Source organism: Podarcis pityusensis (assembly GCF_964106645.2).
Source record: "Podarcis pityusensis genome assembly, chromosome: 14".
In the NCBI taxonomy this organism is placed as follows: Eukaryota; Metazoa; Chordata; class Lepidosauria; order Squamata; family Lacertidae; genus Podarcis; species Podarcis pityusensis.
In genome coordinates this window covers 32,349,695-32,364,292 of record NC_138039.1, presented here as the reverse complement: position 1 = coordinate 32,364,292, position 14,598 = coordinate 32,349,695, and the positions used below count along the sequence as shown (strand labels likewise).

General features: G+C 47.0%; 1 protein-coding gene across 3 annotated transcripts in view; it reads left to right on the top strand.

Moving 5' to 3' along the window:
- Positions 1–10,549, top strand: part of LOC308463626 (protein FAM169B-like) — a 61,872-nt gene extending 51,323 nt beyond the window's left edge. For 2 of the 3 annotated variants that reach the window (XM_080982204.1, XM_080982203.1), the window contains exon 10: positions 7,586–9,352. The gene's annotated coding sequence lies outside the window, so the exon portion shown is untranslated. Of the gene's footprint in view, positions 1–7,585; positions 9,353–9,385 lie in introns of those variants that run through there. The other variant, XR_013979633.1, reaches the window with a different exon arrangement.
- Positions 10,550–14,598: the final 4,049 nt, after the last annotated feature.

Here is a 14,598-nt window from a genome sequence, read left to right as displayed (position 1 = left end):
TGTGAAAGCACTTGAGGAGGACATGATGTAGGACCACTGAGGAGTATTAGGCTCAAAGGTCAGCTAGAGAGGCGCGGGGGGCAGGAGATATTTGGCAACCAAGCCATAGCTTCCCCCACCGCTGCTTTGGAACCTGCTTTCTGGGCCAGGAGCTGCAAGTGGACACACACACACACACACACACACACACACACACACATTAACAATAGAGATGTCACAGAGTTCTGCATTTCCTGGTTTGGAAATAGTGCTCCCCTCAACTGCTGGCATCTTCAGCTCTTGTTTGAGCTGTCATTTTAGGGCCCAGGAGCTGTGGTGGGGAGCACCAATCTAATATAGTGCAACCAACAGCACAGGTCAATTTGGATTTTTTTGGTGGGGTGGGGGATAACATGAGATTCCTCCCCCCCCCCTCCACACCAACACTTTCCTAAAAACTCTCAAAATGGGAATCTCTTGCTAAACAAGGACAAATTGCCTTTCCTGATGTTTCTGATCACACATTACTGGGATATTCCTAACATGGAAGCATAAGGTGTGTTCCAGGTATGTTTTTGTGTGAGGATCATTTTCAACAATGGGAAGAAAGAAGAAATTGCTGAATATGCACCAATAGACTGAATCTAATGAAGAGGGAGACACTGTGGCTGAAAGGGGCTCATGTCTTGGAATTGGTTAGGCTAACCTGGGTGTGGGCCACTCCCACTAAATGAGCACATTCATAGCTGGGGGTTCTGTTGGATCCAGGTATGTTGCTACAATCTCCTGCTTCAGTAGTATGAAATGCTTGTTTCGACTTCCACCTAGTTCACCAGTTATGGTTGTTCTTGGACCAAAATAGCCACAGTGACTCATAATCTAGTAACCCCCCATTTGGATTGTTGTAATGTGCTGTATGTGGGGCTGCCTTGAAGACATCTACAGCTTGTGCGGAATGCGGTGATCTGGATCTGGAATGTCACGTTACCAGGATCACTCCCAATTCCACAGGACCTGCACTGGTTTCTTGTACTCCGCTGAGCCCAATTCAAGAACTAACTTTTATTTAAATGGGATCCATTTGCTTCAAGGAGCACCTCTTGACCCATCTGAGTGTTAGGGGTGGTCGGGGAAGCCCTTCTCATCATTCCAGCAGGAATGGTATGTTATGCAAGAATGCTAGATAGGGCGTTCTCTGCAGTTGCACTCAGGCTTTGGAATGCCCTCCCCTTAGATGTATGGTTCACACATATGATATTGTTGCTTTGGTGCCTGCATAAGCCACCACTGCCTCCCTTGCTCACACAGACAAGACAAGCCCTTTGCACCACTACTCTGTTCAGAAGCCCTGAAAAGGTGGGCATCCAATCCTGGCATCCAATGAAATGTTCAAGGAGGAGCACCCAACATCGGAGAGGTTGAGCCTGTGCAAACGGGAACTGAGCAGTCTGAGCAAACAGTCCCTTGTGCATAATGGCCATTTGGAGGGATATTGACCAAGACCTTCCATAGATGCCATAGGAAGCAGTGGCAAGCACACTGATGCCTGTGAGTGCCATGTTTCCGACCCCTTAGGCAATTAAGAGATGGGGGCAGGTGCTTGGCATGAGCTGGGATTCCTGGCTTCGTTAAAAAGAAATCAGGAGTTCCTCTGGATTAAGTGCAGAGAAGACTGTTGCCTGAAGAATTATCCCACAAGAAAAGGCAGTATTTCACAGGAGGGTCCATCAGCAGTGGGCTGTGCCAGGGCATTTAAGCCAAACAACTTCTTGCCTGCTGACACTTGTTGTTTAGTCGTTTAGTCGTGTCTGACTCTTCGTGACCCCATGGACCAGAGCACGCCAGGCACTCCTGTCTTCCACTGCCTCCCGCAGTTTGGTCAAACTCATGCTGGTAGCTTCGAGAACACTGTCCAACCATCTCGTCCTCTGTCGTCCCCTTCTCCTTGTGCCCTCCATCTTTCCCAACATCAGGGTCTTTTCCAGGGAGTCTTCTCTTCTCATGAGGTGGCCAAAGTATTGGAGCCTCGGCTTCAGGATCTGTCCTTCCAGTGAGCACTCAGGACACTAGCTTTGCTTAAATGCCAGCTCTCCAAGCTGTGTGGTTACTGGATATGTAAACATGGATTCAGAAGATCCCACAGCCCCATCTCATCCGCAGTGGCCAACCAGATGTTTGTATGAAGCCTTCAAGCAGGGCATGAATGCAACAGCACACTTCCCCACTTGCAACTCACAGAAATTCGTATTCAGAGGCGTACTGCGGCTGACAGTGGTGGTAGAACGCAGCCATTGTGGTTGGTAACCAATGATAGCCTTACCCCATCGTGAAATGAGTTTTTATTGTTACTAATCATGGCACAAAATGTTCTTTCTTTGATTGTGACATTAAGATAGCAGCATAGCAAAATAGCTGTGGGGAAAATGTTTCCTTGATATGTGTAGCTCTGTGTTTTATATATATTTATATAATTACCCCATGCTTGACTGCAGTAAAATATACACCTGTGCATTTGGTAGATCAATGGCTCCATCTTGTCGGAGCAGCCAGTGTTAAAGGTTTCTGACCTGCGAGAAACCAGAAGCTGGCCAGTATTCCTGCCCTCTGTTTGGGCAGACTGACCTGCTGTTAACAGCATTAGTTCCACGCTGCCTTTGGAAAATACAGATGCATGACATGCCCATAAACCTCCCTGTATGGAGACAATAATCCCCTCCCAAGCTTTAAGCTACCTCTCCAAAGAGATGGGGGAACTGCATATCCCCCGAAATATAAAGCCGCCTAACAGGATTATTTAGACTGGCTAATTTACCGTTTAGAAATTCTTCATGCTGTATCCTTTTGCTTTTGAAACTTTTCGGTTGAATTGCTTAACCGAGATTAAATCTGAAGCAACTGTCCAGCCCCCTGCCCAGATTTTCACTGATTTTCTCTGGAATCTCAAAGTGTCTCCAAATTCTGGGGCTGCTTCAGTCGTCTCCTTCTATCCAAGCTCTTTATTTTCTCCCACTGCCTTCCTAGCCCATCTGCTGCAAGGCTGCTTGAAATGCTTCTTTTCTTCTAGCTTTGCTGAGGTCACTGGCGGCGGGGGGAAATCAGTGGAACTGAGAGCTGCGTATTGTCCTGGCCTGACCTATGTCACGAGCACAAATATCTTTATTTGAATGCTTTGCTCAGAGGGCTCCAGAGCCCTTTGGCACAAGATACCTCTGTTACCGCGACCTCCTGGGTGCCCACGAAATGGTGAGGAGGGGCTATCGGGAAATGCAGAACAAAATACGCCCAGGCAGCTCCAAGAGAAAAGGTCAGGAAGGAATCCCTCTCCCTGTAGACATCAGAAGGGTCTTTAAGATGGTATTTAGCGTGGCCTGCCCTTCATGGTTCAAACATCAAAGGCATTAGCAGCACCTGCTCAGGAAGGCAAGATTTTCCTGGACAGTCAAATGCAACATTTTGAAGATTGGCCAAGAGGCCTTATGTGGAAGGGCGAGAAGGTTAGGCTGTGAAGTTTGCAAGCTCTCAGCAAAACAAAAAAGCAAAGAAGCAATGTGTTCTGCCTGATACATGGCCAGTATAAAATTGCACTGTTATTATTTTCCCTCTGGGATCATAGAGATGATTCAGATGCTCAGCCTTCTACTGAGGCAGACTACTGCTCCATCTAGCTTGGTATTGTCTGCAGTGATGAACTGCCACTCTCCAGAGTTTGGTCAAGTCCTACCTAAAATGCCAGGGATTGAGCCTGGGAACTTGAGCTGGCGAGGCATGCGCTCTACCAGTGGAGCTGTGGTTTTGCTCCGGTACAGAGTTGCAAACGTGCAATGGCAGGCCTGCCTCTGAAGAGAGGTGAAGTTAGGCACTGGCCGTGGAGGGAAGGGGTGGTAGCAATGGGCCTGCCACCTCAGTAGCACCACTGTTCACGTGTGCACAGAGCATCCAAGATGGCACCATGAGAAAATTCACAATTGCATTTTCAACCTCTTCTGAAGGGGCTTACTGTATTTCTGCACCACTTACCACCCTAAGATTCTGGGAGCCGGCACAGTGCAACGGACTCAAGTTTCAAATTTCCTGCCTCAGTAGAGGCACCGTTCCGGCATACACGCAACATCCAAGATGCACTGTAGGAAGCTTCACAGTTGCACATATTTTGTATCTCCCAAGATAAGTGAGTGCATGAGTGTGCCATATCTGAACCCCCTTCCCAGATCTCTGGGGAGCCAGCAGAGCCAAATCAACTCATGTTTTGGATTTCTTGCTTCTGATGTAGCATCCAAAGCATCTCATGCGCCATGAGCATGATCCCTTTCCTCTTCCCACTTCTCTCTTGCCAAGGCACATCCTTACAATCTGCAGCATTCACCCTCCTGCCCTCAAAGTATTGTTGCATCAAGGCACATAGTTGCCGCAGCTCTGTGTGATTTGTCTTGTGCATTTTTCTCGCAGCACACCTGTTTATATTTGAGTGGTTTGGGTGGTTCTTCAACCGCTCAGTTTCCCCAAGTCTGTGTGGCCTTGATCGTAGGTAGACAGCAGGCCTCCAAGCTACAGCCACCAAATATCTGATCTCAACTTTTTAAAAAAAACAGGAGTAATTGTCTGTAGTCAGCAGGCTTTGAAAAGCTGTTGTAACCAATGTGTAGCATCAACTTTCTCCTCCTCTCCCTCCCCCCGGCCCCACTCTCCCCAATTAAGGAATGTAATTTAGGATCAATGGATGGGTCACTTGCGCTGAAAGAATTAGATAATGGTAGACAGAAGCAAGTCTTGGACTTTATTAGTCTTTTAAGCCTTCCTGATTGTTAGCAAAGATCCAGGTGACCTTTAAATACCTTGTAGGCGAAGGGAAGGATAAACGCCTCGGATATGGGGGAATTGGGGTAGTGGATTAGTAAGTTTTACACTCCCATAGCCTTTTGTGAATCTGAAAAAATAAATAAAATGAATGCAAGTATGTCTGTAGTTCAATGTAGTGGGACTCTTCCTAATTAATGATGTTATTTTCTCTATACTGAAGTACAGGTTGGGCTTGCCCTGTCTTACCAGGGCCTGCTAATCAGCAAATGAGCAATACACTCAATATGTACATCCCAATATTGATTAAAACAAGAAGCCAGAGGTGGACAAACCTATCTAAGAACCCTGAGCCGGGGTGGCAAAAAAGCAAGGGGGTTGGGTCAGGGAGGAAAAAGGATAGTTTTGCTTTGAGGTTATTTTTGAAAACCATAACTAAGTAGGTCAAAGCCCTTAAGGTTTTTTGGTCATTAGTTCTTTGAATGGTATGGCGGCAAATCATTAATTGTATCACCGCAAAAAGCTTTGAAGACTGCATTAATTTAATGTGACCTTGGATCAGCCAAGATCACACATTCATTATCTCAAAAAGATTCCTTGTCCTGAAACATTGATCTCGGATGCCCCTAAACGTGTTGGACAAGAAGGAAGCCATTCTTAGTTTGAACACAAGGTGGCAGTGTTGCTCTTCCCTTGGACATTCAATCCACCATTCGGCCCCCCTCAAAAATTCACCTTAAACAGAGGCCATGAACTTTCCCCCTTCGCTTCCCAGGGTGTTTTTTCACTCACATGCTGCATGCTCAAAATTTCTTTGGTGTAATAAATAGAAATTGTGGTCTCCACCCAAAGCTGCTTTTTCACAACTGCCACAATGCGCCTGGTGTTCAAATGGGAGCATCACAACCCAGAAGATGCAGAGTTCTGTATTCAAGGTGCTGTTTGGGTGCTGGGAACTACCACAGCTGCATTGCAGACTGTTTCCGGAAGTGAGGTTACAGAGATCTTGCCAGTTTTCAGTCACCCAAGATCTTTTGCTACCTGATGTGATGGCCAAAGGTACATTGTGGCCGACTCCAGTTGCTTGTGCCCCTAAATAAGAATTAAGAATGGGAGTGCTCAGCCAGGTACTGTGAAGAAACAGCTTGGGAAAAGCAACTGCAACAATAATCCCCACCTTCATTTTTCCAGAATGCCTCTGAGAGGCACCCTGGGGTGATGGAGATGTTGGCTGGCCAGAGCTGCTTCCCACAATGCTTCTCTTCACAACACTCAAGACTGCCAGCTATTCCCATCTGCTCCCCCATCCCCTGGTAAACTCATTTTGGGGTAGGGACAGGGCTCACCTTGCACAGGGCCCATGCAAACCTGGAGCTGTAGTTTGTTAAGCGGACAGAGAGCTGCTAGGAGATCCATTTCCCCCCTCACAAATTCCGGGAGCTGTGGTTTGTTAAGGGGGCTGAGAGTTAAGCGACCCATTCCCCCCCTCACAGAACTACACTTCCCAGAGGTCCCTGTGAAGTTGGATTGATTGTTAAACCACTCTGGAAACTGTCGCTCTATGAGGGGTCTCCAAACAGCTCCCAGCACCCTTAACAAACTACAGCTCCCAGAATCCTCTGGGGGAAGCAGTGACTGTTTAAAATGGTATCATAGTGCCTGAAATGCATGGTGTGAATGTAGCCTTGCAGCAAGCACAATCCAATAGTTTCGTGTGGCACCTTAAGGCCTAACGAATTTATGCTAGCAGCCTAGGACTTGCCAATCAGAAGGTCGGCGGTTCGAATCCCCGCGATGGGGTGAGCTCCTGTTGTTCGGTCCCAGCTCCTGCCAACCTAGCAGTTCGAAAGCACGTCAAAGTGCAAGTAGATAAATAGGTACCGCTCCAGCGGGAAGGTAAACGGCGTTTCCGTGCGCTGCTCTGGTTCGCCAGAAGCAGCTTAGTCATGCTTGCCACATGACCCGGAAGCTGTACGCCGGCTCCCTCGGCCAATAAAGCGAGATGAGCGCCGCAACCCCAGTCGGTCACAACTGGACCTAATGGTCAGGGGTCCCTTTACCCTTTACCTTTTAAGCTTTTGTGGGTTCAAGCTCACTTTAGCAGATGTAGGACAGGGATGGGGGAACCTCAGACCTGGGACCTGAATCTGGCCCTCCAAGCTTCTACATCTGGCCCTTGGGACTCTCCCCAAGCCATACCCCTCTCTGGACCTGCTTTGCACCCTCCTTGAGTGCTTTTGCCTGGCCGAAATGTATATATATTTGAACTCTGATATTTCCCTGGATGGAGGACAGAGAAGGGCATGTCAGTGTGTAGAAACAAGCTTACTGTGCAAAGGTAAAATTTACATTCTTTGCTCCGCCCAATTTGACTTCTGGCCCTGCCCACTTCTGGCACACGGTCTTGGGCTGAAAAGGGTCCCCTGCCTCTGGCTAATGTCATCATAAACCTGCCTTTAAAACTACTTTTTGAGTAGAAGTAGTTTCCCGGAGGAAATGGAAAGCTATAAGAGGAGCTCTATTCCCCCCCCTTTCCCCCCATCCTTGTTTCTAGAGCTCCTACAGACCATGGCACAAATGGTGTGGGTCACAAGGCCTATTGATTATGTGTCAGACCCTTCGGTGTCAGTGATCAATAACACTAACCTGTAGAAAAATGGGCAGGATTTGCTAAAACACCTTAAGAACAACATCCTTCACTGTCTGCTTTTGGAATTTGCTTCTCTCTCACTCTCTTTCTCTCCTCTTGAGCATTGTGAAGCAATGCACGATGAACACATGCATGACCCAAGATTTCTTTTAATTTTTAAAGGAGATTTGTCATTTGTAGCCCCGGGCCTTCAAAATACAACACAGCAGTCAAAATAGAAGGAAACCTGGAAGAAGGAAATCCAAATGTAAAAAGTAAAGGATGGGAGACATATTCTTATTGAGGACTTTGGATACTCCAGGAATCCAGTGAAGATTTGGATCAGTGCAACTCCCACTTTACCCTCAAGCAAGCAAGCTAATACTTATATCAGGTATTCCTAATTCCCCCCACTAAATATGTATTTTATTGGCTTTCAACTGTTAACACCATGAACATAAGATAAAAACAAAAACAACACATGGAATACGTATTATTGGATTTCAGTTACACTGATTACAGTATTCCTTGTTTTTACTTCTTTTCCAAATCGTCAAGATATAGCTTTGAATTGTTTTCTAAATCCAGTCCTTCAAAGTGCACTCAGTTCCTTGATGGCTTTGTGTCACCTGGACATTAGAATTTGCAGTGGAAGTTGGTCTTTGGGGGCAAATGGGGCAGTGCCCCACCAACCTCAGCCCACTACCCTCTTGCAACCAGGGTGGCAGCGCTGCCTGTCTGCTTCCGCCTCCTTATACTCAGTGTTGCCTCTTGTGCAACTCAATAGGGAAGAGAATGGAGACGCAACTAGAATTACCGTAATTTTCGCTCCATAAGGCGCACCGGACCATAAAGCGCACCTAGTTTTTAGAGGGGGAAATAAAAAAAAATCTTCCCCCCCCAGCCCCAAAGAGCAGCGGACAGCGCAGCCTGTCCGCTTCTCCCAGAGCTTCTGGGGCTGCCGGGGGAAGCCTGGCCCCCCCCCCAGCCCCAAACAGCAAAGGATCCATCCCGCTCGCTGTCTTGGCTTCCTCTTTAGCCGCGCGCAACTTCTCCCGGCTGGAGAGGTTGTGCGCCGCTAAAGAAGCCATAGCTGTGTGCAGCCTCTCCCGGCCGGAGGGGCTGCGCGCGGCTATGGCAATACCCCCACCTCCCGCAAAAGCCCACAGGAACCGCGCACCCTTTAAGGAGCGCGCGGCTCCTGCAGGCTTTTCTATGAGGAGGGAGAAGGGACTGACTGGTCGCGTCAGTCCTTTCTCCCTCCTGGGGCAAAGCCTGCAAGAGCCGCGCGGAGCTTGTGTGCGGCTCTTGGAGGCTTTTCCTGCCTGCCTCCCCCTGCATTCACTCCATAAGATGCACACACATTTCCCCATACTTTTTAGGAGGGAAAAAAGTGTGTCTTATGGAGCGAAAAACACGGTACTTGGCTCTCTGCCTGTCATTGGCTCTGGATACACCTACTGTTGGTCTCCCTCCCTTCCACCTTACCAGTCCCAGTTGCGCCAGCTTGTGCTGGTTGCATGTGATCTGAGAAATCCAATAGCCTGGGATCCTAATCCATTCAATGGTTACTTCTGAGTTTGCCTCCCTTTTGCAAATCTATGAGTAGTTCATCCCCCCTCTCCGCCTTGCTGCTGCAATGCTCTCTGAAATTTATGCAAAAGTTGCTGCATCTCTGGTGATGATGGTGGTGATTTATATGCCTGTTCTCACTAGGCTAGCATTTAGCTGGTGGCAGTTTATCCTTTCTTCTTGGTAGGGGAACGAAAGCAAAAGAGAGAGGAGCCCATGACTTTTAGCTCTCTTTTCAGGGAACGAGGCGAGATTTTAATTATTCATGTGCATCCTTTTCATGTTGTTTCTGTTTTTGGAAGAGTTGTCATTAGAGCTGTTAAAGCTATAGGCTCTACATATATCACTGAATAAATAATAAATAAATCATACCATTAACTAACGAGTTGGTTTTCTTCTTCTTCTCCCAAGTGTGCAGATGGGACAAATAATGCTATAAATGGCCGCTGAGTTTTAAGGCTGAGGAAATAAATGCCTACCTTAATAACAGCATCATTATTCTCATGCATGAGACTTGGGTGCACCTCCTGAGCCTGTGAGTTTTGCGCCGCACTGTCCATGTGGAAATCTCATTGCATACTGCAGCCAGTGGAAGTCTTACATTCATGCTGACTGCTTTGGGACAAGCTAGATGTGACTTGACTGGCAGATTGGAGAAGGGACCGCAGCTCAGTGTTACAACACAGGCTATGTATGCAGAAGATCCCAGGTATGTCCCCCAGCCTCTCCAGGTAGGTCTGCGAAGCCGAACACAAACTTTACATGCATCACCCAGGTAGGGCTGGGAAGGACTCTTGTCTGGAATCCCTGAGAGCCACTGCCAGCCAGTGTAGACCAGGGATGGGGAATCTGTGGTCCTCCAGATGTTGTAGGATGTCATCAGTTCAAGCTAGCATGCCCAGAGGTCAGGGATGATGGGAGTTAGTAGCGTACAACATCTAGAGAGCCACAGGTTCCCCATCGCTGGTCCAATATATATGGTCCAATAGTCTGACTCAGTGGCTGCATTCACTTGGCAGTTTATTCTGGAAAACTAAGGGGCAGATAGCACTTGTTTCACTCTCATTTATTTGATCTCAGAAAAAGCCCTATTTGCAGCCCCCTTAACCCAGAAAATATCAGGAGTAGATTGAAATAGGGGCCATATACTGGCACACAGTTTTCCCCTGTTGTTCTCATGGGGGAGATCCTGGCGGGACAGAAGCACGCATGTGTGGAAAGGGTTGGAGCAGTGATGTTTGACGCCCATTGGTGTGAATGATATTTAGCATGACATGCCAGGACAAAAAGCCACAGTTCCGTAAGACAAATAGGGACTACAGTGTGAAAGGAACATTAAAAAATGGGACAGTAGCACTAGCATTCTGACCAAGAAAACCAATGCAATATTGCCCCTGTGCGTATACAGCCCATGTGAGATCTATGATCCGATCTCCAAATTTTTTGTTTGTTTTCCTTTAATGCAGCCATAAACTGGATCAGGACAGCAGTGTTGTGAGTGAGGAAGGTTTAATTCCTCCCCCACCCTCCAATGCTGCTTTTCTGATCAAAATCAGCCCTTCAGCTGTTTTAGTCCTGCTGGTAGAAAGACAAGTAGTCTTCCAAGGCTGCTTTAACATTTTGTGGGTTTTTAAAATATATATATATATATATATATATATATATATATATATATAGTCAGGAGATCTGATCGCTTACAGTTTGGGCCTGATGTCACGATACCTTTTGCTTCTTCAGCATCCTGCTGTGTAAAGGGCAACCCTGAGGGGAGGCAAATTATAAGGAAAGGGTAGGTGCTAGTCATCACCGGCTCCTGAGGGCATCGAGGATGGCACAGCTGGCACAGAGTTCCCTGTTCCAGCAACGTATTCACTCTGTGGTATTTTTTCAAAATTTGTATTTATAAAAATATTTATAAGCTGCCCACTTATGCTAAAGCTGCCTCATACCCGGTACAGTCGTACCTTGGTTCTCAAACAGAATTCATTCCGGAAGTCCATTTGACTTCTGAAAACGTTCGGAAACCAAGGTGCGGCTTCCAATTGGCTGCAGGGGCTTCCTGCACTCAAGCGAAGCTGTGGAAGCCATGTCGGACGTTAGGTTTCCAAAAAAAGTTTGCAAACCAGAACACTCACTTCTGGGTTTGCGGCGTTCAGGAGCCAAAACATTTGAGTCACAGTCGAAAACCAAGGTACGACTGCATTGCTTCTGAATTTTAAGAAATTGAAAAACCACTGGCATTTTGAAATCTGTGGTTAAAATCAGTGCTGTTTTGACACAAGTGATTAAAATCAGCACCATTTTTGAAAGGTTCACTCTTCCATCTTGATCCAAATAGTGTCCAACTGTATGAAGACATAATATCAATGTGGTGTACAGCCCTGAAGAGGCAACCAATAAGATTGGAAGTGGGCATTGCAAGAGAATTCTCCATTTGCCTTGCCCTTTTCTTGCCAGTTAAGGAGACACTCTATGGAATCCTCTAATTCAGCAAGGTCATTATGTTGTCCCTCAAGTTTGGGTTTTATGGTTGCTCCTTTATTGGTTGTAGTAGATAGTAGATATTTATCAGTCTCTTGGTACAGGAATAGCTATGTACTCCTGAGGACCACTGTTCCGTGTTCAAGGGCGCAAACATCCAAGTTTTCTCAGTGAGATCCTGGAGCAACTGGCTGAGTTTTATGGCAGAACTAGGTAGATGCTAACTAGAGGCCCTGCCAACTAAGTGCTACCTCCTGGCTGGTTAAAAGGTTGGTGCTGCCTTCTGCAGCCATTGGTTCGTTCTGGAATAATAGGATTCCCAGCTCTGAGGGTCCCTCCTCGGGACTCTCTTGGTCTGCCAAGGAGTCTCTAGACTAGCCACTCTGGAAGCAGTCTGGGGCTCAAGAGAAGTTCCATTATCCACAGACCCACATGGGATTGTCTGGGGAGGGGATCCATCTCCTCTTCAGTGTCATGGTTGTCTCTGAGAAGTCTTGGCCCAGGGCCATGATATGGACTGAGTTATCTGGGTTGAAACACCTTGCTTGGCCTTTTAGCTTGCTGCGTGGCCTTGGGCCAGGTCATGGTGTCTTTAACCTAACCTGTCTCACAAAGTTCTTGTGAAGCTAAAATGGAAGCAAACCCCATGTTCTCTGCCCCTGGGGAAAATGTGCTGAATGCCTTATCAGGTAGACAGAATGCCCTTGTCTTGCACAAATACATTGCTGCAAGGCAGTTGCCCCTCTTTCCCTCCTCCCCACTCCACGGATATTTAACTTGATCTTTGTCCATTTCAGAGCCAGCCTAGCAAGCTTGCTTTGCTGATGTGGAAGAAGCTCAGCGGTTTTCTTTTCCTTCAGGGTACCACCCATCCATCCATTGCATGGACACGAGAAATGTTACTGCATCCATAGGACTGCAAGTTAAAGAACGTACTAATGCCTTGACTCTCTGGGCAAAGTTCCCCAGATAGAGCTCTCCTTGCTCATTACACTCCTGCAAGCAGAGAGAGGTCACTGCACTAAAACAGTTAGTGCATTTATTCAGTGCTGCACACATGCTTTCCTGACTCTCCTCCTCCTTCCCCTCTTTCTCCCCTAGCCTGCAAATGCAACCTGCTCTTGCTCAATCTTAGCAGGATGATGAATGCACTCCCCCCTTTCAAAACCGTGATTCCATCTTGGACTCCCAGTCTTCAAAATGACTAATTTGTAGAGCCATCATACAATTAAACTCAATTAACTCCAACTAACCCTTGAATTTTTTCCCCTTAATGCCAGCCTTTGGCCCTTCTTTAACTGATTTAATAATATTGCTTGCCTTAGGAACAGAGGAAGCTGCCTTATATTGAATCAGACCATTGCTCTATCTAGCTCAGTATTATCTATACTGGTGGCTGCTTTCTGGGGTTTCAGATGGGACATTTCCAGCTTTACCTGGAGATGCCAGAGATTGAACCTGAGGCCCTCTGCATGCATAGCAGAGGCTCTACCACTTAGCTATACCTCTTCCTCAAAGCACTGGGGATGGTAAGCACTGAGGTCAGAGACAAATACAAAAAGTATTGTGTGTTGGCACCCGTCTGTCTCGAGAGACAACTCAAGAGTGGGCATTTTGGGGGGGTTTATTTTAGGTGGGGCAGATGAAGGGTTTTGCTGCATCGGGTACACCGTGGCATTTCTTCTCTCTGTGCTCCTCCCAGCAGGCATTCCTCCTCTTGTCATTGCTACAAATGCATGATCTTACCAGGCACTGCTATCATCTGCAAGGGATTCCCATAGGGCGGGGTTAATAACGCCAGCCTTTATGTCACGTTTACAGACATCCTTGCAATGCCAACGGTGTAGTCAGTCACAATTCAGTTTTCATGGCGGTATAATTTGCTTTCCAGTAAACATTTCACCAGCACTTGATATAGCCTCCCTGACTGTCCATACTTCCTGAAATGAAAAAGCCTAGTGGGGGACGGGGACGGGACGGGACATTTCATGAAATCTTCCCTTGGGCAGCCAGAAAGGCTGCAGAGTGAGATGATTCCTAGAATGTAAGAATGGTGTCAGGAGTCCAGGTTCCCAGCTTGATAACACAGTAAATGTAGGTAATTAAAAAGGAGGATTTATTGCAAAAACTTACAAATAGCTCCGTACGGCTCTAACAAAGCCGCTGACATTATCACTCAAGATGACCCTACTGAAGACTCCTTCCAGTTCCTACAGAAGATATTGACCCTTCGCCCCTTACATCTTTTGTTTCGCTTCCTGTCCAGCAGCCCTCCCATTCTCCGACTCTTTGGACTTATTGGATCAGCTCCAACCTCTCCCTGAACGAAAGACTGTCTCTGTGTCTGTTCGCACCTGTTTGAGCTTCCTGAGAGCTTTGGCTGTGTTCCAGCCCGCTCTCAGTTCCCTTGGCAACCAGCCATCCAAGGTCAGGGGGAGTCGACCGTGGCAGCTCTGGCCTCTGCTCAGCCTGCGTCAAATCTAAACCTCTTTATTCCTGCCCGTATTCTGTAGCTGGCTGTAAAGTTCCCCTTGGAGCTGGCTCATTCCTGACAAATGGACAGTAACAAATAACCCTTAGGCACATCAAAAGTAAGTATACGGAAAATTATTCTCCCTGCCTATGAGAATTTCATTGAAATTTTCTCTCCATTTTTACACTTTTGAATGCAAGTTATTTTCTTGTTAATTGATGGAGAATTGGTTGGGTGTGGGAAGGAATGCAGGAGAGGCTTTTAATGCAGTGGTAGTTTTCTGTATCTAGCCAAACGGAAATGACTCAGAAGCCACACCAATGTGTATCATCCTGTTCTAATGTTCCTATGTGTACAAGGATGGGTAACCTTTTAAAGTCCAAGGGACACATTCCCCTTTGGGCAGCCTTCCAGGGGCCACATGGCAGTTGCTGTTGAGACTAGAAGCAAAAGTGGTAGAGCACTGGATGTCAGTTTTGTACCTTGCTCAGTAACTTCATTTCTACACACTTGCATACCCTTGTCTATCCTCTGCCCAGACAAGCAAGAAGCATTATCAGAGTTCAGGGACACATTCCAGCCATGTGTCATGGACTGGTTGGATGCAGAGGAATGGTGGGAGGAACCAGCTGGGGAACTACAAAGGGAAGAATGTTCAGAGCCCTTGGAG